A 25,238-nucleotide genomic window follows, 5' to 3' on the forward strand; every position below is an offset into this window, starting at 1 on the left:
CTTCCAGTTGTGCTGCGAAACAGTGAAGTTGTGAAATAACCTAAGGGAGAAGATTTAGTAGCAGCCAAAAGCAGCTAATTGTCCATAGCATTGTGCCGGGCTGCTGATTACGGAAGCCGGTTATGGAGCACTTGAATCTGGGGCTTTCTCAAGTTCTGTGAAAATCAAGTTCTATGTACACATCCAGGGAAACTGGCAAAGTTAAGTAGAAAGTAGTTTTTGATTGCAGTGTTCATTTTGTGCCTTTAAATATTTTCCTGAAAAGTAACTGTTTTACAGATACAATTCAGTTGTGTGTGTTGCTGATGATGACAATTTAGATGCCTCGGAGCACAAGTAGGTATTATTTATGACTCAGCTGAGGCTATAGAAGAAGTTTATATCTCACAGGAGGGACTGGGACGTGGTCAGCATCATCCATTTGGGGACATTAAAATTATTCTGGCCAGCACTGGAAAGTGGCAAAAGATGTGGAATAGCAATTTATATAACATTTCAGAAAATAAACCCTTTAAATTTTCAAATATTGGCAATTTGGGGGCTTTCTTCATATCTTATAGACATGCTTCCAACTGAGTCAATTGAACATCTCTCCATATTATTCTTACCAAATAAATGACAGGAAATAATAACAATCCAAGGGCTCTTAACACCAATATTTAACCTAATTATCAAAGCAAACTTTTCAAAAAGAAAAAAAAATGCACATTTATTATTAACTTCTGATTCTACCCTATTGAGGCAGAACTACTCCATTTCCCATTACAAATATTAAGGGCATTACTATCTGCACCAATCCTGCCTTGATAATGTACTTCTTTGATTGCTCTGTAACTGGTTCCTACTTCCTTTAAGGAGACAGTGAGTTCCTTAATGGTCAAGCAGTCTGTTATACTTAGTCTGAACAAAACATTATTATCATTTTCTTTTATTCTTAACTGAAAACACCTGCTAGATATAAAACAAATTTTCATTAAACATTTTTGACTGGGTTATGTTAAAAAGCGATTGCAGTATACCAAAGACCAGGGATTAAGAAGAAAACCAGTGAAATCAGGATGATTCCCCATATTCTAAAGAAATCTGTATGTTTATACCAATATTTTATATATGAAGCAGCTCAGAAGAGAATAGTAATTAGCTTTCTAATCAATTTCATTTGGTTGCATAGTCTAATTTAGTTATAAATTCTGTTTTCATCATTGAAAATTTTTTTGTTACTTTTTTTTCTATTTTCATTTTGAAGATGCTATACAAGGAAAGTTTGCCTACCTAAGGAAAATCTTGCTCAGTGATAATCAAGGGCATACACTGCCTGTGATTAAGTGTTTTTGAAAATTTCAATAATGAATTTAGAATTTTTTTAAAATTTATGTTAGTAGGAAGCTTAGCAAACCTATGGAATTTTGATAACAAGTTTTCAGACACCACATAATTGACAGATCTAGAATACTCCTGAGAATTTGAAAGAAAGCTAAAAAATGCCTTCAAGAACTAAAATTGATGGCAAAAAGTCCATATACCAAAGACCTTATTTACAGGTGAGCTCTTTAGGTCTTCACTTAAATTATCCACGCAGTGTTAATAAGTTTGGTTATGCTGTTATCCTAGACGACAGCATATTTAGAAGCAAGAAAGTAGAATGAAGCAGGAGGTTGTTAAAACAAGGAATGAGTTGAGGCAACCTGGTAATAAAGAGGATGCATGTTGTGCATGCTAAGTCGCTTCAGTAGTGACCGACTCTGTAAACCTGTAGCCTGTAGCCTGCCAGGCTCCTCTGTCCATGGGATTCTTCAGGCAAGAATACTGGAGTGGGTTGCCATTTCCTCCTCCAGGGAATCTTCCTGACCCAGGGATCGAACCCCCCGTCTCTTTTGTCTCCTGCATTGGCAGGTGGGTTCTTTACCAATAGCGCCACCTGGGAAGCATAAAGGGGATGGTAGAACTATGAAAAGCAGCATAAGGACCAAAAACCCCATAGCAATCTGAGGCCTTTAATTCAGAGGCAAAGCATCAAAAAGCTGCAAAGGTGTCACCCTATTATAACTTAGTACAGTAAGTGATGTTTCTATTGGATCATGGAGTTATTTAGCATCAAAAGGGACCTTGGGGTCCTTGAGGGCAACTTCTTACCTCATCAGATCCTCTCCCCAGAATCTCTGTCCAAAGGTCACCCAGATTCTGTTCTAGAAATCTCAGTAAACAAAAGCCTCAAAAGCAGCCCTTTTCATTTTGGGTACTATTGTAATCTTTCTCCTTAAAATTCTACCTGTGTTTATAGTTTAATTGTCTGAACAATATAGAATAGGTCCAATCTTTTTCCGATAGGTATTTGAAGGTCTGAAGTAAAGTTTTATTGCTCCTCCTATTTTCTTCTCCAAGTGTTTAATTGCCCATATAGCATGATTTCCAAACCTTTAACCATCTTATTCACCCCTTTTCAGATATACTACAGTTTTGTCAACATTGCTTTTATACTGTGTATCTAGAACTCAACTCTAGGTTTGTCTGAATTGGTGTAGAATAAAACTGAACTAATAGTTCACTTCACTTAGGTCTAGGGCTTATATTTCATTACCCTAAAAGTGTATTAAAAGTTTTATGATGTCAACTGATATTATGCTTGAAGAAAATTAAAATCCCCTTTTTATATGCTGATGTCTTAAGGACTCCTTAATAAAAGGTAAACGTATTTTGTTTAACCAGAAGGAAAGAGTTCCACTAAAATACATTGCAGATAGAAAGCATTTGATAAATATTAAGGAAAAAATCCACAAATGCAAATTGTTAATTTTTGAAAATGATTAAATTTTTAAAGGAAACTATTAGTTCTGAATGGGGTAAGTATTTTCTGAAAAAATAATCACTTTTATGGAAAATTTGATTCTTTAACAACACTGTATTCTGCTGCTGCTGCTGCTAAGTCGCTTCAGTTGTGTCCAATTCTGTGAGACCCCATGGACGGCAGTCCACCAGGCTTCTCTGTCCCTGGGATTCTCCAGGCAAGAATACTGGAGTAGGTTGCCAGTTCCTTCTCCTTAACAACACTGTATACATTGATATGATTATACATTTCCAAGAAAACGAGGAACTTTGAAATAGTGATTTTAGTACACTTAGTATCTTCCCTCCACAGAACTGTAAACACTATCTCAGTTATCCCGGAAGCATCAACATGTGGGAAGGAACAGGAAAAGTTTTTCACATTTTCTGGGAGAGAAAGTGATATGAAAGACATAAATGCCAAAGTTAGATCATCCAATAAATATATACTAGAGATAGGACATGGATTTCCAGATTTGTTTGTGCTTTAACCATTGCTTATCCATCAGTTTTCCATGAGTACAATCTTCTCTTTTTGAACTAGAAAACCATTAGGATAAAATGAAATGGAGAATTGTTTCCATTCAAATAATCCTATATTTTGTTGTCTACCTGGTCTATTCCCTTTGAATGCCGTTTAAAAACACCATCTTGGGAATTTCCTTATGCTTTCATCTAAGCCTCTTACCACTGGCACTGTATTTCTTATTTCATCTGCTTCCTGGCTATAACTGTTCATTCCTAGGAAGGGAGCAGGAACCTTTGAAAATATGTTTGCTCTTCCAGGAAGGTAAGCAGTACGTTTCTTTAAAAAAAAAAAAAAAAAGCATGCTCTCTCATGTTCAGATTAATTATATGGAATCTAGAAAGTTCAAACAAACAAGAACAGTTCTGTTGTTACAGAGATAGCTCCTCTGGACAGCACTATACTGACACAAATTTTAAACAATTTCTCTTCAGAATACTTGTTAGCTAAAACTTTCTATGCATATTGCTATTTCTGACACTAATGAAAAGATGCTAAGAGACAACTATTTTTTTAATGTAGGAAAATAGATAAAGAAATAGCTACCAAAGGCCTCATAAGGATGAAAGAATAGTGAGCAATGTGAGTAATTTCTCTTATTTATTTATGTCTTTTATATAGAAGTATAGTAATTAGGGGAGGAGGAAATGGCAACCCACTCCAGTATTCTTGCCTGGAGAATCCTATGGACAGAGGAGTATAGTGGGCTACAGTCCATGGGGTTGCAAAGAGTCAGATACGACTGAAGCAATTTAGCACACACACATGCATAGTAATTAGGAGCATGGACTATGGGATCTGTTTCCACAGATTTGAAGCCTGGCTCTGCCACCTGCTAGCTGTGTGACTATGGGCAAGTTACTTAACCTCTTGATTCAATCATTTCCTTATTTGCTGTATGGGAATAATAACAGTATCTAATTAGTAAGGTTATTATGCACATGAAATGAGTTAATATTTATGAAAGGTTAGAAAAGAGCAAGATACATTGGAAGCACTTTGTTTTGTTGTGAAAGTTGCTTAGTCATGTCCAACTCTTTGCAACCCCATGGACTATACAGTCCATGGAATTCTCCAGGCCAAAATACTGGAGTGGGCAGCCTTTTCCTTCTCCAGGGGATCTTACCAACCCAGGGATCGAACCCAGGTCTTCTGCATTGCAGGCGATTCTTTTGTTAAATACCTAAAATAGTAATACAAAAATCCATCAATTACATACAATCTCCTTTGACCTGCCCTAGAATTCCATCTTCAAGTTATTGGTTGACGAAAAAGTTCTTTTGGGGTTTTCTGCAAAATGTTGTGGAAATATATATGGGTATTTAAAAGGCAGAAATAAAAGAGTTGCCCTGACTTAATTTTACATGCAGTTTTAGCTGTATTAAAAGTTGCTACACAGGAGATGAAAGTATGAAGCAACAAATCTTTTCTAACTAGAGGGAGAAGAGAATGGCACTGATGGAGCAACTACAATTTACCAGGCACAATATTGAATAGTTTATAATACTCATAACAACTCTAAAGCTAGGTTGTTGACCGCTTGTTGAAAAAACTGAAGCTCAGAGAAGTTAAATATCTGAGCCAAGTTCACACAGCTAAGTAAACTGACAAGGCAGGATTTGAACTGCGGCATGTCTGACTTTAAGCACAGTATTCTTTCCATTCCTCTTTCAAGAGAAATGACATAGGAAGGCAATTAAAGAAAGGATTCAAGACTAGATTGCCAACTTTCTCATTGGCAAAGACACCCATAGAATAGTTTCTCCTTTGACAATGTCAGTTTAACCCATTGAGCTGTGGATTTATCCACCACCCTACTTTGTTTATTCCCAAATGTCACTCATGAGCTTCAAGGTCATCAATGGACAGCTCCACTTAGACATCTTTAATTCAACACATTTAAATCTAAACTCACTATCTTTCTCTTCTATCATGTTACTCCTCCTATAGTAGAATGTCATAACTAAATCCATCTACTGGATCAACACAAGTAGTATTTTCCAAACTTCTACAGAATACTCGTGCTCGGTGAGATATACGAAGTGTTCTGAGGAAAAACAGCTCTGTAGTCAGATGACATCAATATTAGATTAAACAAGGTTAAATAGGACTTCTCAAAATCTTTCATATGTTAAGTCATTGCAAATCATTAAGAAGTGGACATAATATTAGATAGGATTGTATTCAATTGCATGGACTCAACTCAGTAGCTTAACCAAATCAAGACTGATTTTCTTCCCATGGCAAAGAGGCAGGAGGTAGACAGTCCAGAACAAGGAAGTCATTAGGACCTATGTGGTTTTCTTTCTCATGGTTGCAAGATGGCTGTGCCACCTCTAGGACTCGTATCCCCCTTCTAGGCAAGAGAAATGGAAAAGAGAGAAGGGGAAAAGATATATGCCAGCTGAGTCTTTAAAAGCTTCCCCAGCAGCCCCACACATCTGCTTATATCTAACTGGCCTGAACTGGATTATGTGGCCTCTTCAGACCATGAGGATGTCTGAGGAGGTGAATATTTTAACTGGGCACATTGCCACCCTTAAAAAATGAAACCTTTTCTATTAGAAAGAAGAGTAGGTTGAGTGTAAGTAGACATACTGTGTATGTCATCAAATGTTAATAATTTCACCAGTGTATCTGGCCCAAGCACCCAGTAACATATTTCATGGCTCCCCGTCATTGACAGATGGAATTCATGCTGCTTGGCTTGGCACCCAGACCCGCCATGTACCAGTTCCTGCCACAGGGTCTTTGGCTCCACCCACAGTGAATTTCCTGCAGCCTCTGAGCTAACAATGGGCTTCAAGCTCCTTGTTTCTGCACACTCTCTCCCTCTGTCTCCTCTTCTCTTCTGCTTCTGGCTAGCTCTGGCAGATACTTGGAAATTCAATTCAGACATAACTGCTGTGACATCTTTCTTACTCTCTACTCTTCCAATAGTGTTATTTGCCCCTCTGTCATCCCATAGATCACGTCATTATCCTCAATTACAGTTTTTTTCTTATATATTGAGTGGGGGCAAAACATGAAGCAAAATTGTATCTATACCTTAGTTATCTATACCTATGGAAAACATACATATTAAAAAGGCATACAATATATTAAAATACTAGAGATGACCGTTTCTCTAGCTTTGAAATTTTCAGCAATACCATATAATTGTTATGATCACATTTTTATTGTGAAATTGTAACAACTTAAGGCTGAATATGATAAAAACAGTATCTGATTAATGACATATTGGTAGGTGATGAGTAGCAGGTGGAACACTGTAGGCTCAGAAGATTAGAAGAGCTATCCAGAGGATGTGGACATATTTGACCCCTAACATTTGAATTGGTTTAGATGGATTGGTGGCCAATGTGGGTAAGCCTTGCTTGTAATGAACAGGAGTGAATATACAAGGTGCCTCCCAGGAGAGCGAGTGGTATCTAATAGGAGAGGGGTCAGCATGAGATGGGGAAAAAGTAGACTAGGGACAAATAGTTAATGCTTTGGTGAGTCCAGCTGATCTGTGTTGAAAAGCTACATGATTACAGCTGTTATTATCTAGATGTGACCCATAGTAGGGCTTCCCCAGTGGCTCAGTGGTAAAGAATCCACCTGCAATTCAGGAGCCACAGGAGATGTGGGTCTGATTCCTGGGTTAGGAAGATCCCCTGGAAGAAGGCATGGCAATCCACTCCAGTGTTCTTGCCTGGAGAATCACATGGACAGAGGAGCCTGTCAGGCTACAGTCCACAGGGTCGCAAAGAGTTGGACATGATTGAAGTGACTTAGCACACACACAAGACCTATAATAAATTAGAAAAAAGAAGACCTAGAAGGAGAGTTGAGAGCTACTTTATGAGGAGACTTGGATATAAACCAAGGTGATGTTAGAGAAGATGGAGAGAGAGGAATTGAAGGAAAAACAGGGGATTGACAGGACTTTGTAAATGATCATGGTATTGACAAAGAAAGAAGTTAGAATGTTAGAAGAAAGTTAGAAGTTAGAACCTGGTGGCTCTGAATCTGGTTAGTTGAAAAAAAATGATAGCTTATTTTATCAAAATAGAAGAGTCAGAAAATTCAGTTGCTTTAGGAGGTGGGGCTATAGGAGATGGCCTTGAACAGGTTGAACTAAAGAGAATAGCTGAGCAGTCAAGTGTCCAGACACAGGTTTAGGAATCATTTACATAAAAATACAGTTGAAGGACTTTCCTGGCAGTTCAGTGGTTAGGACTCAGTGCTTTCACTGCCATGGCCCAGGATCAATCCCTGGTTGGGAAACTAAGATCTCACAAGCTGTAGGGTATAGCCGCCCCCAAAAAAGATACAGTTGAAATAATAAGCAATAAACAATAAGTTTAAATCCCCCTGAAAAGTGGGTAATTTTAAGAACATTTGCCATCTGTACTGTAACTACCTATTTTGTAATTTTCACAATATAATATTGGCATAGGAAAAGATTTTGGAAATTATTAGGCCAACCGCTTTTTATGGCATGAGAAAACTGAAGTCTGCTGAGACTATACATTTAAAACCTTTTATTCCATGAGCCCCAGTCTACTCAGGGTTATATAGCTAGTTAGGACAAGTGACTAAGTTGGGGTTGAGCCTTCTCTGTGCCCAGTACTCCTAAATCGTCAATCTGGAGCACAAAGGAGACTCCTGAGAGTCCCTTGGACTGCAAGGAGATCCAACCAGTCCATCCTAAAGGAGATCAGTCCTGGATATTCATTGGAAGGACTTATGTTGAAGCTGAAACTCCAATACTTTGGCCACTTGATGCGAAGAGCTGACTCATTTGAAAAGACCCTGATGCTGGGAAAGATTGAAGGCAAAGAAGAAGGGGACGACAGAGGATGAAATGGTTGGATGGCATCACCGACTCAATGGAGATGAGTTTGAGTAAACCCCGGGAGTTGGTGATGGACAGGGAGGCCTGGCGTGCTGTGGTCCACGGGGTCAGAAGAGTCAGACACGACTGAGCGACTGAACTGAACTGAACTGAGAGCACAAAGGTTCTACTCAGTTTTTCTAGCTCTTCAGCTTAAAATCAAATAAACTATCCCCCAGTACACACAGCTTAGAAACCCAACTCTAAAATGCCCATAGTCTCCTAAAGCAGCAATTTTTAAAAATTTTATTCACGTTTAGTAGATTTACAATGGTGTGTAAATTTCTGCTTACAGAAAAATGTATTCTTTTCCATTTTGGTTTATCACGGTTTATTGAATATAGTTCCCTGTGCTATACAGTAGGACTTTGTTACTTATCCATTCGATATATAATAGTTTGCTTCCTAAAGCAACAATTTGATATTAAAAAAAAACTTTGCAAGTGGGATTTCAAGATAAATAATATAGGACAATATATTCAAGCTGCTAATTAAGCTAGGTGTGCTTCTAGTTCGGTTTTACCTACAGATCATAATTTCACTGGATAATTTTTAATCCTAAACTTGGGCTGTGATTTCAGACACAAGCGCTTTTCTCAATGTTTTCATTTCAGGTCTCACAAGATTACAATGCAATTTAGCAGGTAAATCTGTGACATAATTTGCTCTAACCTTAAATTGAGTATAATAGACCTCATTGTAGAACACAGATTCAGTTACCAGGAACATCAGAGAACCTCATTAAATAATGTCAAACCATACACCATCTTCAGAGATCAGGATAACAGCTTCAGAGTATTAATACACTTTGAAAGTCTATCAGCTGAGTGGTAAAGAAAATGGAAGGCCTTAGCCACCCAAGGTTACAATAATAATAATTTCATTTATGTTCCTGCAAAATTCAAAATGGCCCCTCCCGTGTTCTACCTTAAACTTTCTGTACTTATAAATGCTATTTACTCACAGAAATATTGCCTACTAAACTTGAGGAATAAGGGCCTTAAATCCAAAGTTAATACAAAATTATTATGAAAATAGTCCTAACTCTGATGAAGTCTAAGCACTTTTTCATGAATGCAGTTAGTTTCTCTAACATAACTATAGAAGATTCCTTCATCATAAAGGAATAATATAGCATTTTCCCACTTTCTTCCTTCCTTCAGGGATGTTTGAATGAAGGCAAGTTTTATTACAAACAGAAAAGAAGGAATCCTTTTTAAAACGATTGATTATTGTTAGAATACATAATATCCTTATTATGGGGAGAACTCTTTTTGGGAATGAAAGCATATATTACTTTTAAAGCAGTATTAGAATTTATATTAGAAAAAATTCCAAATAAGTAGGAGATTTCTCAGTCTACTAATGATGCTTTAGGGCACTTTAGGGGAAAGTCCCTGTAGTTCAAATGGTAAAGAATCTGCCTGCGAGGCAGGAAACCAGGGTTCAATCCCTGGGTTGGGAAGTTCCTCTGGCGAAGGTAATGGCAATCCAATCCACTCCAGTATTCTTGCCTGTAGAATTCCGTGGACAGAGAAGCTTGGTGGGCTACAGTCCATGGGATTGCAAAGAGTTGGGCACTACTGAGCGACTAACACACACACGCACACTAATGACCGTGTAGGAAGTTTGCTCTGTAAAACTATCATTTTCTCTGGCTTCCTACCCATCCAACAGGGAGAAAGAAGGAGGCTCAGATTACTGTCTCTTACTCTGGGAAAAAAAAAAGGTCAAACCTGCAGACTTGAAGTAATAAGTAGCTAAATTCACTAGCTTTGAATTCTTTTCAGTCTCACTGGTGTGGTCTTGGGTTATAATACTTTTAAATACACAAAGAGAGTCCAATACACTTGTAATTTTCTAGTATGTGTTCTTTTTTGTATACAAAAGTATTTTTAATCACCCCTCTATGGACTCAGAATATTCTGCACTTAGTAAACAAATATCTTGGATATGATGAAATCCAAAGGGATCAGTAAAAATAAAAACCCCCTTTGAAAATTTGGGATGAACCTCTTCCTAATGTGCTTACTCTCAATAGGACTTAAAAAAAAAAAAAAAACTACTGTAACCAGTAACAATAGCTACTGTTTATTAGAGACTTACAGTGTGGCAGACTCTGTGCTAAACCTGTGACAGGTATCACCTTCAGTCCTCACAGCCACAGCAGAGAGAGACCTTCAGTCATCATCTCATTTGACAAATGGGAACTGAGACTCCCACAGCAGGGTGGAGACAGTAACCCAAACCCCTGTTCTCTCAAACCCATGATCAAAGCCTCTATGTCCATCATGGTCTTTGGGAAATATGGAAAAGCAGTAGAAAGAGCAAACCCATTGTAATGAAAGGGCAAATCAGCCAAGATGGCATGCTCAGGCTCTCTCGCCCCACGGCCTCTCACTCTTCCCCGCGTTTTGTAAATAATGATCACTAACAGCTGAGATCACTGATAGCACTGTGCATGAGCATCACAAGGAACTCACTTGGTCACGGACTACTTTGTGAGGTACACCTGTATGAGCTTTACCATGAAAGCCCTGGCTGCTGCTGCATTGGGGCTACATTGGAGCGACTTCATGATTATGTTATAAGAGGTTATGTTATGGCTCTGTTACGGTTGTGTTGTGGCTGCTGCCACAGCTGCTGCATCAGGCAGGAGAGAGGCTGTGTTCTGGCTGCCATGCCAGCCAGGAGAGAATACATGTGTCTGCAGTTCCTGTGGCTCCTCAAGACTCCTTCCAGCCTCTTAGTTTGCACCTTGCCCACCCTGGGTTCAGCGAACAGTGTGGACAGCATGAATAGCAAGACACTTGGCATCACGAACAGAATGAACAACAATACACCCATCATACCAAGAAAGCAGTTTACATTTTGGCATATACTTTTCTGATTGTATTTCTAGCCATACGATTTTCGTTTCATACTCTGACTTATTATCGAGTTATTACAAATTATTTCAAAATAACATCACCATGGCCAACAACTATTCCAGTGACTGGATACTCCTTGTTCAACTTAATGCCACACTTGTTTGGACATTTGGGCCATTTTCAGATTTTTGCTGTAAATAATACTTGCATAGCTATTTATGGGAGTTAAATATTTTCTTAATCTGAGATTATTTACAATCATTAAAATGGAAATACATTTAAAAGCCACATTAATTACATTTAAGGTCACATTGCAAACTTCTTTTCAAAAAGGGTTATTTCAGTTTGTACAACTACTTCTAATATACTGACTATTTTACCTCACTCATACCAGGACTGGGTATTATACTTTAGAAATATAAATTTCCTAATTCAGTATGTGAAAAGTGATTCTTCTTAATTTGCATTTCTTTTCCTGGATTATATGTAAAATTGAACATTTATTGTAAAATTTTCTATGCTTGCTAATCAGTTTTTTTTTTTTTTCATTTTTCATTTATTTTGGCTGCATTGGGTCTTTGTTGCTGTGAGCAGGCTTTCTCTAGCGGCGGCCAGCAGGGGCTTCTCTCTGCTTGCAGAACATGAGCTTCTCAGTGCAGTGGCTCCTCTTGTTGCGGAGAACAGACTCTAGCTCACCAGCTCAGTAGTCCTGACACACTGGCTTAGTAATGCTGCGGCCTGCAGTATCTTCCCAGACCAGGGATCAAACCCATGTCTCTGCATTAGCAGGCAGATTCTTAAGCCCTTGGGCCACCAGGGAAGGCCGCTAATTGGTTTTACTTCACCCTTTTTATTAGATTCCCAAGGTGGAAGCTTAGATTATTGACTTTAGTTCTTTTCTAACATATGCATTTAATTCTATAAACTTTCCTCTAAGCAAATTGATTTTGCTGCATCCCACAAATTTTAACAAGTTGTACTTTTATTTTTCTTTAATTCAAAAAATCTTTAAATTCCTCTTGAGATTACTTCTTTGGCTTGAGTTATTTAGAGGTATGTTGTTTAATTTCCAGATATTTTGGGATTTTCCAATTATCTTTCTGTTATTTGCTTCTACTTAATTCACTGTGGTCTGAGAACATACCATGCTTGATTTCTATTCTTTCAAGTTTATTAACATGTGTTTTATGGCCCAGTATATGGTCTACCTTGGTATATATTTCTTGTGTGTCTACCGTTGTTGTATAGAGTATTCTATAAATGTCAACTTGATCAAATTGACTGATCTGTTCAGGTCATCTATACCCTTACTGTTTTCACCTTTTTCAAATTATGCTCATTTTTTACAACTAGTGAACAAAACAACAGAAAAGTAAATAAAAAACTTAATTACACTTAAAGTTTATAATGCAGGAAACAGATTTCCATGCATGCTTTTCATGAAGTTTTTCACTTTTGCCTGTTACCTCATTCTAACAATGAAAAGGATGTATGAAAGGAAAAGGTGGGTGAGAGGGTAAGCCAGAAACACAGAAGAAAGTGTTGAAAGGAAACACCAATTACGTCACTAGCCTGAGATTTTTCCATATTCTAAATGATGCTTTCACGCCTATTTTTTTAGAAAAGCTTATTTTCTCTTTGTCTTCTTGAGAATTTGTAATTTTTAATTAAAAAGTGATATTATAACTCTTAAAAAGAACATCTATAATCTTGTGATTTGAACTGACCTTGTTTTCACTGTAAAATATCACAAAGTCACAGTTATAGAGTTGTAAAGGTAACTGTAATACAGAAAGTTTGGCTGATAACATAGTATTATAGTTTTAAGAGCTCCTTCAAAAGCAATCAGACTAGTTGGAAAACCGTTTTCATAATAAATGTCTTCTTCCTTTAAAATGTAATCACTGAGCCAATCTCAGAAGCAAACACTGACTGCATACTTGTAGCAAGCCGATTGTTGTATTTTAGTTAGAACAATCCAAAAACGTGAACCATAGGTTTACTTTTTAACTCCAACCCTGTTCAAAGATCACTTATTGGCCTCTGAAGGAACAGGTGGCATGTCTGTTATAGTTTAACAAATGGCCTTTGGGTGAGGTATAGTCACTCAGATACCTCTGGATGCTTTGGACGCTCTCATGTGTGGCAGGCTGCACTTGCTAAAACATTCTTTCTAGAACTGGAAACCCAGAGTCTGTGTCTTAGGCATTAAGCTAGTATTCCAGACTTCCCTTCTGAGTCATAGATGAAAAATGCCATCATGCAACTGAGGCAGCAATTCCTTTGCTAAGAAACCACATTCCTAATTTCCCAATGTTGACATTAATGTCCAATTCTTGGTATATAAGAGAACTGTTGTGTTTGCAGTATACATATATCTGAGCATTCATCTTTCTGATAACAAACTTCACAAGGATTTTTTTTTCCTATTAGAGGTAACTTTAATTATATTAGACTCCCCCCAAATTCCAGATTCACTTTAGGTACCAGCAACTCAATTATATTCCACTACTCATAGCTATTGAGTTGTGTTTAACTGGAATTGTATTATATATTCAAAGTTAATTTTAAGGTTATTTACTTTCTTCAGAAATTGAGTTCACATTTTTATGAATATGGTATAACTCTATGTATTTAGGTCCTCTTTAAGATATTTCAATAGACTTTCATATTTTCTTCATAAAAATATTGTCAATCTTTAGATTTATTCCTAGACACTATCTTTCTAAGTGTCTTTTTAAAAATAGCATTTTAAAAATCATTGTTGTTGGCATATTGGGACATAATTGATTTTTTTGTGTATTGATCTTATATCTAGCAACCTTACTAAATTCTTAGTTCTGATCATTTTTAGTTTTTTGGACTTTTCTGTATAGACAGTCTTATCATATGTGTATACCTATGGTTTATTTCCAGTCCTTATAAGTTTTATTTGTTTTTCCTTGATAATTACACTGGCTAGAACACTTAGTACATTTTGAATAGTCACAATACTGGATGACTGATGAACTCATTTTGTGAGGTAAGCAAAATGTGTGTGTGTGTGTGTGTATGTGTGTGTGTGTGTGCATGTATATGTGTGTGTTTTGGCCAGCTCCAGCTTGTAGGATCTTAGTCCTCTGACCAGGGATCAGACCAGGGCCCCCTGCCATGAAAGGGAGGAGTCCTAACCAATGGATTGCCAGAGAATTCTAAACAAAGTGTTTTAAAGTTTTGTTTTGTTTTGTTTTGTTTTTTTAACCCAGCACTAGGTGTTTTGTACTGAGAGAAATCAAATTGTCTAATCTGCCCTATTGCTAGAGTCATAGCCTACCTTTAATCATTTCCCATACTTTTACCTAACCTTTTCTACTAGGTAAATTGCTCTTTATACATTTTCTGAGTCCATGTTTCAAATTCACTTTTCTCATTTCCAATGGTGTATTTTTGTGAAATTGAATATTGATTGTGAAATCAAAACCCTAGTGAGAAACTGTCTTTCTCTTTACATTCCAGTTATTCATACTTCTTAATATTCATGGCTTCTAGGAAAAACTTAATTAAAAATGAATGTACTTTCAAAGACAATGAGATGACTATGGGTCTACCTAGCACATCAGTGTTCTCTGTATCTTCCTACAGTTTTTCTAGTGCTTCCAACATGCAGCTTGCTTTGTTGCACAACATCAGAGGCACCATTTACATTACTGTCTCTGTGAATGGCACTCCCTGAAATTCTGCAGCACACAACCTGCAAGGCTGCTATGGTGGCCTTGCCTGTCTATTTCACTTTTCTGTCTAATTAGGACTCTGGGGTCTCTCTCAAGCAAGTAGTGATAATCTGTAAATGTCTGACTCCAGAAATAACCCTAAATGTGTTTCAAAAAGATTCTTTGGCTACAAGTAGAAAAATGCTGTCTAGGAGACATGTTGTCATTATAATGTAGCTATAGTAGAGTAGCCTCCTTCTTCCACTCCAAATCAGTGTTGATTCAATGTTCTTTAACTTTAGTATTATGTAATTAAGTAAATTGTCACTCCTGTTTGTATAAACATATGATTAAGATGAGGTGAAAAAATGGAAAGAATTAAATGTATTGCTTGGGGGAAAGAGTCAATGTAAAACTATTAAATTACAAATCTCACCAGTAGTAATAATAATATCTGTGATTAAATAATGGTAAGGTGCTAATGATAATAATGAGTCCTAGTTGTTTGGTTTAGTTTCATTTTTTTAACTCTTTTTTCTTAACTGAAGTATAGTTGATTTACAGTGTGGTGCCAAATGTCTGCTATACAGCAAAATGACTCAGTTATACACAAATAGACACTTTTTAATCTTTTTTCCATTATGGTTTATTACAGAATATCAAATATAGCTTCCTGTTCTGCACAGTAGGACCTTGTTGTCTATCCTTCCTATATATAATGATTTACATCTGCTAATCCCAAATTCCCAGTCCTTCCCTCTCTTACCCTCCCTCTCCTTGGCAACAAGTCTGTTTTCTATGTCTATGAGTCTGTTTCTGTTTTGTAGATAGATTCATTTGTGCCATATTTTAGATTCCACTTATAAGTGGTATCATATGATTTTGATATCACTTTGATATCTCTAATTTACTTTACTTAGCATGATAATCTCTAGTTGTATCCATGTTGCTGCAAATGACATTATTTTGTTCTTTTTAATGGCTGAGCAGTATTTCATTGTATATATGTACCACACCTTTATCCATTCATCTGTCGATGGACATGTAGATTGTTTTGGCTATTGTGAATAGTGCTGCTATGAACATAAGGGTGCATGTATCTTTTTGAATGATAATTTTGCCCAGGTATATGTCTAGGAGTGGGATTGTTGGATTGTATGGTAATTCAATTTTTTAACTTTCTGAGGAACCTCCATACTGTTTTCCATAGCAGCTGTACAACTTACATTCTCATCAACAGTGGAGGAGGGCTCCCTTTTCTCCATACTCTCTCCAGCATTTGTTACTTGTAGACTTGGCTTAGTTGCAAATTCAAATTGCTTTGGGGCTTCAGTTCAGTTCAGTTCAGTTCAGTCACTCAGTCGTATCCGACTCTTTGCGACCCCATGAATTGCAGCACACCAGGCCTCCCTGTCCATCACCAACTCCCGGAGTTCACCCAGACTCATGTCCATCGAGTCAGTGATGCTTAGTTTCTGCCATAAAAAATTCTTAAGACAGAGGATTATATACCATAGTTGCTACCTTCTCACTAAGAAATGTCAGTGTTAATGACATATGCCAGACATACAATGACACCAGATTTCCAATTTTTTGAACTCTCATCTTGTGCCCAAGCAAAGTTAATTTTATCTGACTGAACCCATAAAGTTATCTTTAGAAAGACAGATCTTCAGTTTTAGACTAAAAGGGGGCAAAACTTATAGCCAATTCATCTTTGTACCTGTACATCCGTAGCTTTGAGTTACATATATTTCATTGATTCATTCACTATTGTGTAGCAGTTTTAGACCTCAAGAAGATAATACCACAAAGGAAATAATATGTGCTGAGTACAAAGTTGTTGCTGTTCAGTAGCTAAGTTGTGTTTGACTCTTTACGACCCCATGGACTACAGCTCACCAGGTTTCTCTGTCCTTCATTGTCTCCCAGAGTTTGCTCAAACTCATGCCAATTGAATTGGTGATGCTATCTAACCATCTTATCTTCTGCTGCCCCCTTCTCCTTCTGCCCTCAATCTTTCCCAGTATCAAGGTCTTTTCCAATGAGTCTGCTCTTTGCATCAGGGCCAAAGTATTGGAGCTTCAGCTTCAGCATCAGTCCTCTCAGTGAATATTCAGGGTTGATTTCCTTCAGGATTGACTGGTTTAATCTCCTTGCTATTCAAGGGACTCTCAAGAGTCTCCAGCAGCATAATTCGAAAGCATCAGTTCTTCAGTGCTCAGCCTTCTTTATGGTCTAATTCTCACATCTGTACATAACTACTGGAAAATCCATAGCTTTGACTATATGGACTTTTATCAGCAAAGTGACGTCTCTGCTTTTTAAAATACTGTCTTGGTTTGTCATAGTTTTTCTTCCAAAGAGCGTCTTTTAATTACGTAGCTGCAGTCACTGTCTACAGTGATTCTGGAGCCCAAGAAAATAAAATGTGTCACTGCTTCCACATTTTCCCCTTTTATTTGCCATGAAGTGATGGGAATGGATGCCATATTAGTTTTCTGAATGTTGAGTTTTAAGCCAACTTTTTCACTCTCCTCTTTCACTCTCATCAAAAGGCTCTTTACTTCCTCTTTACCTTCTGCCATTAGAATGGTATCATCTGCATATTTGAGGTTGATATTTCTCCCGGTAGTCTTCATTCCAGCTTGTGATTTATCTAGCCTGGCATTTCACATGAAGTACTCTGCATATAAGCTAAATAAGCAAGGTGACAATATACAGCCTTGTCATATTCCTTTGTCAATTTTGAACCAGTCTGTTGCTTCATGTCTGATTCTAACTGTTGCTTCTTGACCTGCATACAGGTCGCAGTAAGGCTTTGCAACCAATTTGCACTGTCAGAAGAAAAGCACTGGATGGAGCCGAAAGAGGAGTGTAGGTCAGTCGTGACCTCGATATAAAAGGACAAAATTTGGATGCTTGGACGTATTTGCTAATAATGATGCTAGCAGAGGAACTAAACAGAAGGCAAAAAGAGAGACCACAGGTTATATAAAAAAGTTACGATTAGTCAAGAGCTGGAAAACAAGTTAAAAAAAAATAAAAGCAGTCTGCCCTGCCAATGTATAAAGTATAGTAGGCTTGTCACTACTATAACAAAGGTCAGCATAGTCAAAGCCATGGTTTTCCTAGCAGTCAAGTACGGATGTGAGAATTGGACCATAAAAAAGGCTGAGCACTAAAAAATTGTTGCTTTTGAATTGCAGTGCTGGAGACTCTTGAGAGTCCCTTGGACAGCAAGGAAATCAAACCCTAAAGGATATCAATCCTGAATGTTTATTGGAAGGACTGATGCTGAAGCTCCAAAACTCTGACCACCTGATGAGAAGAGCTGACTCATTAGAAAAGACCCTGATGCCAGGAAAGATTGAGGGCAAAAGGAGAAGGCAGCGGGAGAGGATACGATGGTTAGATAGTATCACCAACTCAATAGACATGAGTTTAAACAAACTCTGGGAGATGGTGCAGGACAGAGAGCCTGGCATGCTGCAATCCATGGGGTCTCAAAGAGTCAGACACCACTGAGTGACTGAACAACACTACTCTGAGGTGGCCAGGGACAGAAACTGTATTACTTCATCCTTATATCCCCAATCCTGGGCACAGAATAAGCTCTCAATAAATACATGTTGAAAACTGAAGAAGGATGATCAATTAGATAGATATGTGATTTAATTTAAAATATCCCAACTCACAAATGTCACATGTTATTAAAGGAAATCTGTTTCTGATTTGTTTTGTGGGTGTGGTTCACCCAGCATTGGTGACACATCAGGACAGATAACAAACAGACTGAGAACAAGCTGCAAAAAGTGATCTCACTGTAAACAGCATGGGTGGGCCCGGTAGGTCAGTTCTCATACAAGCACAGTCATCATAGAAAGCTGTCATATGACTAAGAACTGCAAACAGAAATCAAAGAGATTTCATCATTAAACAAATAGGAAACATCAAATAGGTAATGGAAAATGCTGAATGAGGATAGGAAGAAACATTTTTAGTTATTTTTATAACTTTCTGCCCTTTCAATCCTTTTCACATATTGACCTCTCTCTCTTCCTATTCCCCTTGCCCTCTTCCATCCCTACCTTACAAGGCAGGGATGTTTCCCTCTGATCCATTCAAAAGCACCATCTCTGGAGGTTAAGTAACTTGCCCAAGATCACCTAAGAAGAGACAGAGCCAAGATTTGAAAAATTGGACACCAGAGCTGGTGGCTATTACCATTCTACTAAACTAGATGATGCAGTAGTTACGTGGCAGGATAAAAGCAAATGCCTTGAAATTGCCGTGGGTTTTTTCGCTATTCTGTCACTAAGCAGCATTATCCTTCAACTAAAAGATTCCAAGATGTCAACCTTCCTCACCAGAAAAAGCCCCCTAAATGTTTCCAAAATATTCAAAGAAATTTGAAACAAGAAAACACCAAAGATCCAGGAATCTCCAGGAATAAAGAATAGAGGTGGGAGGGGAGAGGGTGAGCATTTTACCCACCCACTTAACCTCATTCATAAAATGGGAATAATAATGATGTGTATTTTGTAGGTTTCCATAGAATTGAATAAGTTCATTAAAACACTTAGAATAATGTTTGGCACACTATAAGCATTTAATAACAAGTTAACTATCATTTATCTTTTTTCTATCAGGGATAGTGGATTGTTTTCTTTTCTGATATTTTTTCTAAAAAATATTTCAATACAGCTACATGTTTTCAATTCCTGTCACCCAAAAATGTGATTACTAGCATGTACTTACATTTTTTAAAACTCTATAGAACTTATTTGGATATTCCATGTTGTAAAACAACACAGCTCACCTCACTCTTTTAACTAGGAATTTATATTGCTTTAACAAAAATGAATTAAAAGATTATCGATCTTGTTGCAAAGGCAGAATAGTGAGATGCTTAAAAGCTCAGACTCTGGCATTCTAACTCTAGAAGAATCCCAGTTCTTCCACTCACTAGCAGAGTGACTTTGGGCAAATTATCTACCCTCTGTATACCTCAGTTTTCTCACCTATAAATTAGGATACTAAAAATAGTATCTACTTCATAGACTTCTTATGAGGACTAAAAAGTCATTTCAAGTAAAGTTCTAGGAATATACCTTGTACATAGCATGCACTTATATGAGTTTTTATTTCTCCTATATTTTGTCCATATAGTTGGAAAATGTATTTTGCCAATTGATTTTTTAACATTTAGCAGCAAAATGTCCATAGGGAAACATTCAAATTCCCCTACTCTAAATGCCTAAAATATATTTAACAGGTGGTTGAAATTCAGACCTTTCTATCTGCCTAATTTTAGTATAATTATTGCTTTAATTCTATTTTAATCCTCAGATACTTTGTTCAGGGTAGTTGCCGTTTACTGTCTCAGCCTGTTACTTTTCCTAAAACTCATGCTCAAGTTTAAATTTGTTTATATAATTTTATATTAAGCCCCTTTCTATCAAAGCAAACTCTTAAGGTATAGTAAATGGTAATAAATGCTTAGAATATTTTATCTGTTTGTACAGACTCTGCTAAACATCATAAGGCTTAGAGCTCAAAAATTAAAATACATGTATATATTTTTAAATTTTATGCTTAACCACTGTTTATGAGTGTTGAAGTTAGCAACAGTCTCAAATCAAGCAGAGAAATATGCTTGTGACTCATCACATTTTCATGCTGCTTAATTTTTAGGCTTCCTGTGTGAATTAGCTAAGAGATACAGCAATTTAAATAATAATGACTAAAACCTTTTCTATTTCCTGTTTAATTTCTTTCTGAAGGAAAGTATTGGTGTTTGAATAGTTCTCAGATGTTCTCTATATAAAGAAAACCAGGGAATTAGAATTCTCTTAACAAGCATATTTTCTAGACCTAAGAATTTTAGATGAAGGAAAAAAGTTAATAGAAAAAAATATTTTTATTTATTTAGAAATAATAGGTCTATGTAGCTCTAGAGTTTAAAAAGTTCAATCAAATATTGTCAGTTTCATTTTGATAGAATGTTATTTTGTGAATTCTCCAGTCTTGTCCCAATGTCTGACTTCATTCACACACCTGCACACCAGGTACTGGTGGCAGTAAGACAGCACAGTGATCACCTCCCCTTGGAAGAAAGATGAATAAAGAATATTTGCCATTTGGTTCACTCCTTGGAAAATATTAGAAGCATAATAGGAAAAACAATTAAAACTATAAAGAAATTTTTAAAAAATTATTAAGAAGTCAGAGTGATCAGTTTTCTTATTTATAAGGATGGAAAACATTTTATTCACATTACTAAGGGTGTAGATAAGGCTTTCTTTAACTACACCATGTCCTCTCATAGAACTGAATATTTAAAAATATAATGTACAAAATTTAAAAACTCTCCTGGTCCAAAATCAGTTGACTAGTCAAAAACCTGTGTCTTCCTCTGCTTCCATTTCATAATTTATAAAGAATTAGCTTCAGCACTCTTTTTAGAGCATAGGTTGAAAAGGCATTTTAATTTCCATCTCAGGGTAATTTTAAAACCACATCAATTATTTTTCATGTGCAGCTGTTTTTATCCACAAATTATTGCTCTAGGCATTTTTACTTTACCACACATTTCAGAAGAGAAGGAATGAAGGGAAACCAGCTAATCTACAAATATTTCACCAACAGTAGATCAGACCACATAAAAGTGAAGGGGGAGTTATAAACCAACATTTCTTTAGGAATAAAAACTACTCATTAATAGTCTGAACCTGGATATATAATCCACTTTGGTGGTGCTGGTTTAGTCACTTCAGTTGTGTCCAACTCTGCGACCCTATGGACTATAGCCTGCCAGGCTCCTCTGTCCATGGAATTTTCCAGGCAAGAATACTGGAGTGGGTTGCCATGCCCTCCTAGGGGATCCCCCCAATCCATGGATCAAACACGTGTCTCTTAGGTCTGCTGCATTGGCAGGTGAGTTATTTACCATTAGCACCACCTAGGAAGCCCATAATCCCTTTTACTTGCATTTAATTTTCACTAAATAGATGAGGAAGCAGTGGAAACAGTGTTAGACTTTATTTTTGGGGGCTCCAAAATCACTGCAGATGGTGACTGCAGCCATGAAATTAAAAGACGCTTACTCCTTGGAAGGAAAGTTATGACCAACCTAGATAGCATATTCAAAAGCAGAGACATTACTTTGCCAACAAACGTCCGTCTAGTCAAGGCTATGGTTTTTCCAGTGGTCATGTTTGGATGTGAGAGTTGGACTGTGAAGAAGGCTGAGTGCTGAAGAATTGATGCTTTTGAACTGTGGTGTTGGAGAAGACTCTTGAGAGTCCCTTGGACTGTAAGGAGATCCAACCAGTCCATTCTGAAGGAGATCAGCCCTGGGATTTCTTTGGAAGGAATGATGCTAAAGCTGAAACTCCAGTACTTTGGCCACCTCATGTGAAGAGTTGACTCATTGGAAAAGACTCTGATGCTGGGAGGGATTGGGGGCAGGAGGAGAAGGGGATGACAGAGGATGAGATGGCTGGATGGCATCACTGACTCGATGCGTGTGGGTCTGAGTGAACTCCGGGAGTTGGTGATGGACAGGGAGGCCTGGAGTGCTGCAACTCATGGGGTCTCAAAGAGTTGGACACGACTGAGCAACGGAACTGAACTGAACTGAAAGAGTTGATTCCTGATTTACTTTCCCCCTACCATTTACTCATTTAATAAATATTTATCTATGTGATTGGAAACATAAGTAAACCCTAAGAATGTTCTCAACCAGCTTACAATCTGATTAGGAATATAAATGCCACTGCTGCTAAGTCACTTCAGTCATGTCCGACTCTGTGTGACCCCATAGATGGCAGCCCACCAGGCTCCCCCGTCCCTGGGATTCTCCAGGGAAGAACACTGGAGTGGGTTGCCATTTCCTTCTCCAATGCGTGAAAGTGAAGTTGCTCAATCATATCCGACCCTCAGTGACCCCATGGACTGCAGCTTTCCAGGCTCCTCCATCCATGGGATTTTCCAGGCAAGAGTACTGGAGTGGGGTGCCATTGCCTTCTCCGAGGAATACAAATAATTGTACACAAAACAAATAGAGAATACTATAATCCAATAAAACACACTAGAGACCGGGATGCCCAGAAGAGGAAGGAGAAGAAGAAGAAAAGAAGAAAAGCAGCAGCAGCTGATGGAGATGATAAGCTAAAGAAAGGCAGGAAAGACATTCTCCAAAGGCACGAGTGAAGGTTTAAAGTGAATAAGGAATGTTTGGATACACTGGGTAGGCAAGTCATAGGAGCAAGGTTCACAAAGGCCAGTAGAATAATAGAATTTAGCTCTGGAATGGAGCTTAGATGTCATCTTTCTGAAGGTGCAAAAAAATCTCTTTTATAGCATCTCTGGATGATAGCCATTTAACACCTACTGTTATGTGTTTCTTGTTTGTTTAGCAAAACACTAATTATGCTCCAGGTTCTACTCTGAAGACTTCACCATTAACTCGAGTGGTCTCATAACAGTCTTGTGATAGAAGTATAATTGTTATCCCTACTATACAGATGAGGAAGTGAGGCAAGGAGAAGATAGGTCATTGGCCTCAGGTCACGTTGCTGAAAGTGACTGATCCAGGATCCTTATGCAGAGTCCACACTCTGACCAGGTGTGTACCCCTTTCGAGGGTAGAGATGGCCCTTCCACTTTTGGCCAGATCAGGTAATTAGACATGAGGTCGGAAAACTTCTAAAATTTTTCCTATATTTCAGCATTATTTGTGATGTAGATTTGCCTCATAATAATGCAGATTTCAAGCAAAGTATACTGTAGAACTCTAAAAATTTGAGTGAAAATCTTCCCTGACTTACAGTGGTTACATTCTAGTAACCGCACTGTAAACCGAAGGCATCATAAATCAAAAATGCCCTTAACCTACCGAACATCACAGTTTAGCCCAGCCTATCTTAAACGTGCTCAGAACACTTACATTAGCCTACAGTTGGGCAAAATCATCTAAAACACAAAGTCTGTTTATAATAAAGTGTTGAGTGTTTCATGTAATTTACTGAATACTGTGCTGAAAGTGAACAACAGAATAGTTGTATCAGTGGTTTACCCACATTCTTGTGTGCCTGACTGGAGCTGCAGCTCACTGCCACTGCCCAGCATCATGAGAAACTGTATCACTAGCTCAGGAGAAGTGCAGAGTTCAGAATTCACAGTACAGGCTCAGCTGTATGTGAATCACTTTGGCATCATCAATATAAATTGAACCAGAAAGAAAGTACTTTTCCAAGGAGCATGAGAAAGCGGAGCTCCCTTTGAGGAACACCTGGGTCAGATGCTACCTCCCAGCAGCTTTTAACTCCTCCCCAGGCTGAGAAATTCTAAATTTTAAAACATCCTAATAATTTTTAAAGTATCGATAATGATGGTAAAATAAACACTCAAATTTAGTATGTGGTATTATCATATAAAACAAAGTATTTTATCATAGAACCAGAAACTGACACAAGGCTCAAATATTATTACAAGATTTTGGCTATAGAACCAGAAATACCAGTATTTAAGCCATGACTCATATAGGATGATTTTCTCCAAGGAAAAGGTTGATCATTCAATTAAGCACTTAGTATAATAGTGTTTATGAAGAAAAGTTCAGATGTTTCTAAATTCTAAGGCCAGAGAGAAAAAGTTAAATCAGTGACTGAAAATTTACAGATTTTATTGAATAAATGATAAAATACTTGGTTGTAAAAATATGTTTTTCTCCCTAGAGTTACAAAATTTATATCATTCTTTAAGAAAACATCCTAGGAACATCATCAATTATAAAGAAGGATCAGAATTCAGGCTTTTTGCTTTAAGGAAAAGGAACTCTGAATATTTCTTTAATTGCCTGAATAAAACAGCTGTAACACAGCCTTTTATACCTCTGATACAAGCCATATGCTCTTTGATCTATTCAAGTTGTGAAAGTTTTTGGTGGACAAATAATTAGAACCCAAGATAGATTCTGTTCTCTTATAGCAGGTTCCATTTTCTACATGTAAGTTCACAATGGATGGTATAACCCACTAGGTCTATACACAGTCATTGCACCAAATTAGGACTTGAAAATATTCTTAGTTTACTTTACCAAGGCTTTGCACATGTATCAGGGTTGCATGTGTGTGTGTGTTAATCACTCATTCACGTCCGACTCTTTGACCCCATGGACTGTAGCCAGCCAGGCTTCTCTGTCCATGGAATTCTCCAGGCAAGAATACTGGAGTGGGTTGCCATTTCCTTCTCCAGGGGATCTTCCTGACCTAGGGATCAAACCTGGGTCTCCCGCATTGCAGGCAGATTCTTTACCATCTGAGCCACCAATAGGATTGCATAATAAGAGAAAAATAAACCCTGGTACAATTTTCATAGCATTGACATGATCTCTGTTGAGTAAAACCACAATTAAAAAACAAAAAACAAAACGGCCCAGT

The 25,238-nt window shown here is 37.5% G+C and overlaps 1 long non-coding RNA gene across 2 annotated transcripts; it reads left to right on the top strand.

Moving 5' to 3' along the window:
* Positions 1–13,366: 13,366 nt before the first annotated feature.
* LOC147372240 (uncharacterized) lies at positions 13,367–19,216 on the top strand. Of its 2 annotated transcripts, XR_015163938.1 has the most exons (4): positions 13,367–13,536; positions 14,064–14,123; positions 17,598–17,671; positions 18,000–19,216. It is a non-coding gene; the product is annotated as an uncharacterized LOC147372240 (long non-coding RNA). The 2 variants fall into 2 exon arrangements; XR_015163939.1 differs by lacking the exon at positions 17,598–17,671.
* The last annotated feature ends 6,022 nt before the right edge of the window (positions 19,217–25,238 follow it).

This window comes from Bos grunniens, chromosome 5 (assembly GCF_055505025.1).
Source record: "Bos grunniens cultivar Pamir isolate PY7600 chromosome 5, Bosgru_T2T1.0, whole genome shotgun sequence".
NCBI lineage: Eukaryota > Metazoa > Chordata > Mammalia > Artiodactyla > Bovidae > Bos > Bos grunniens.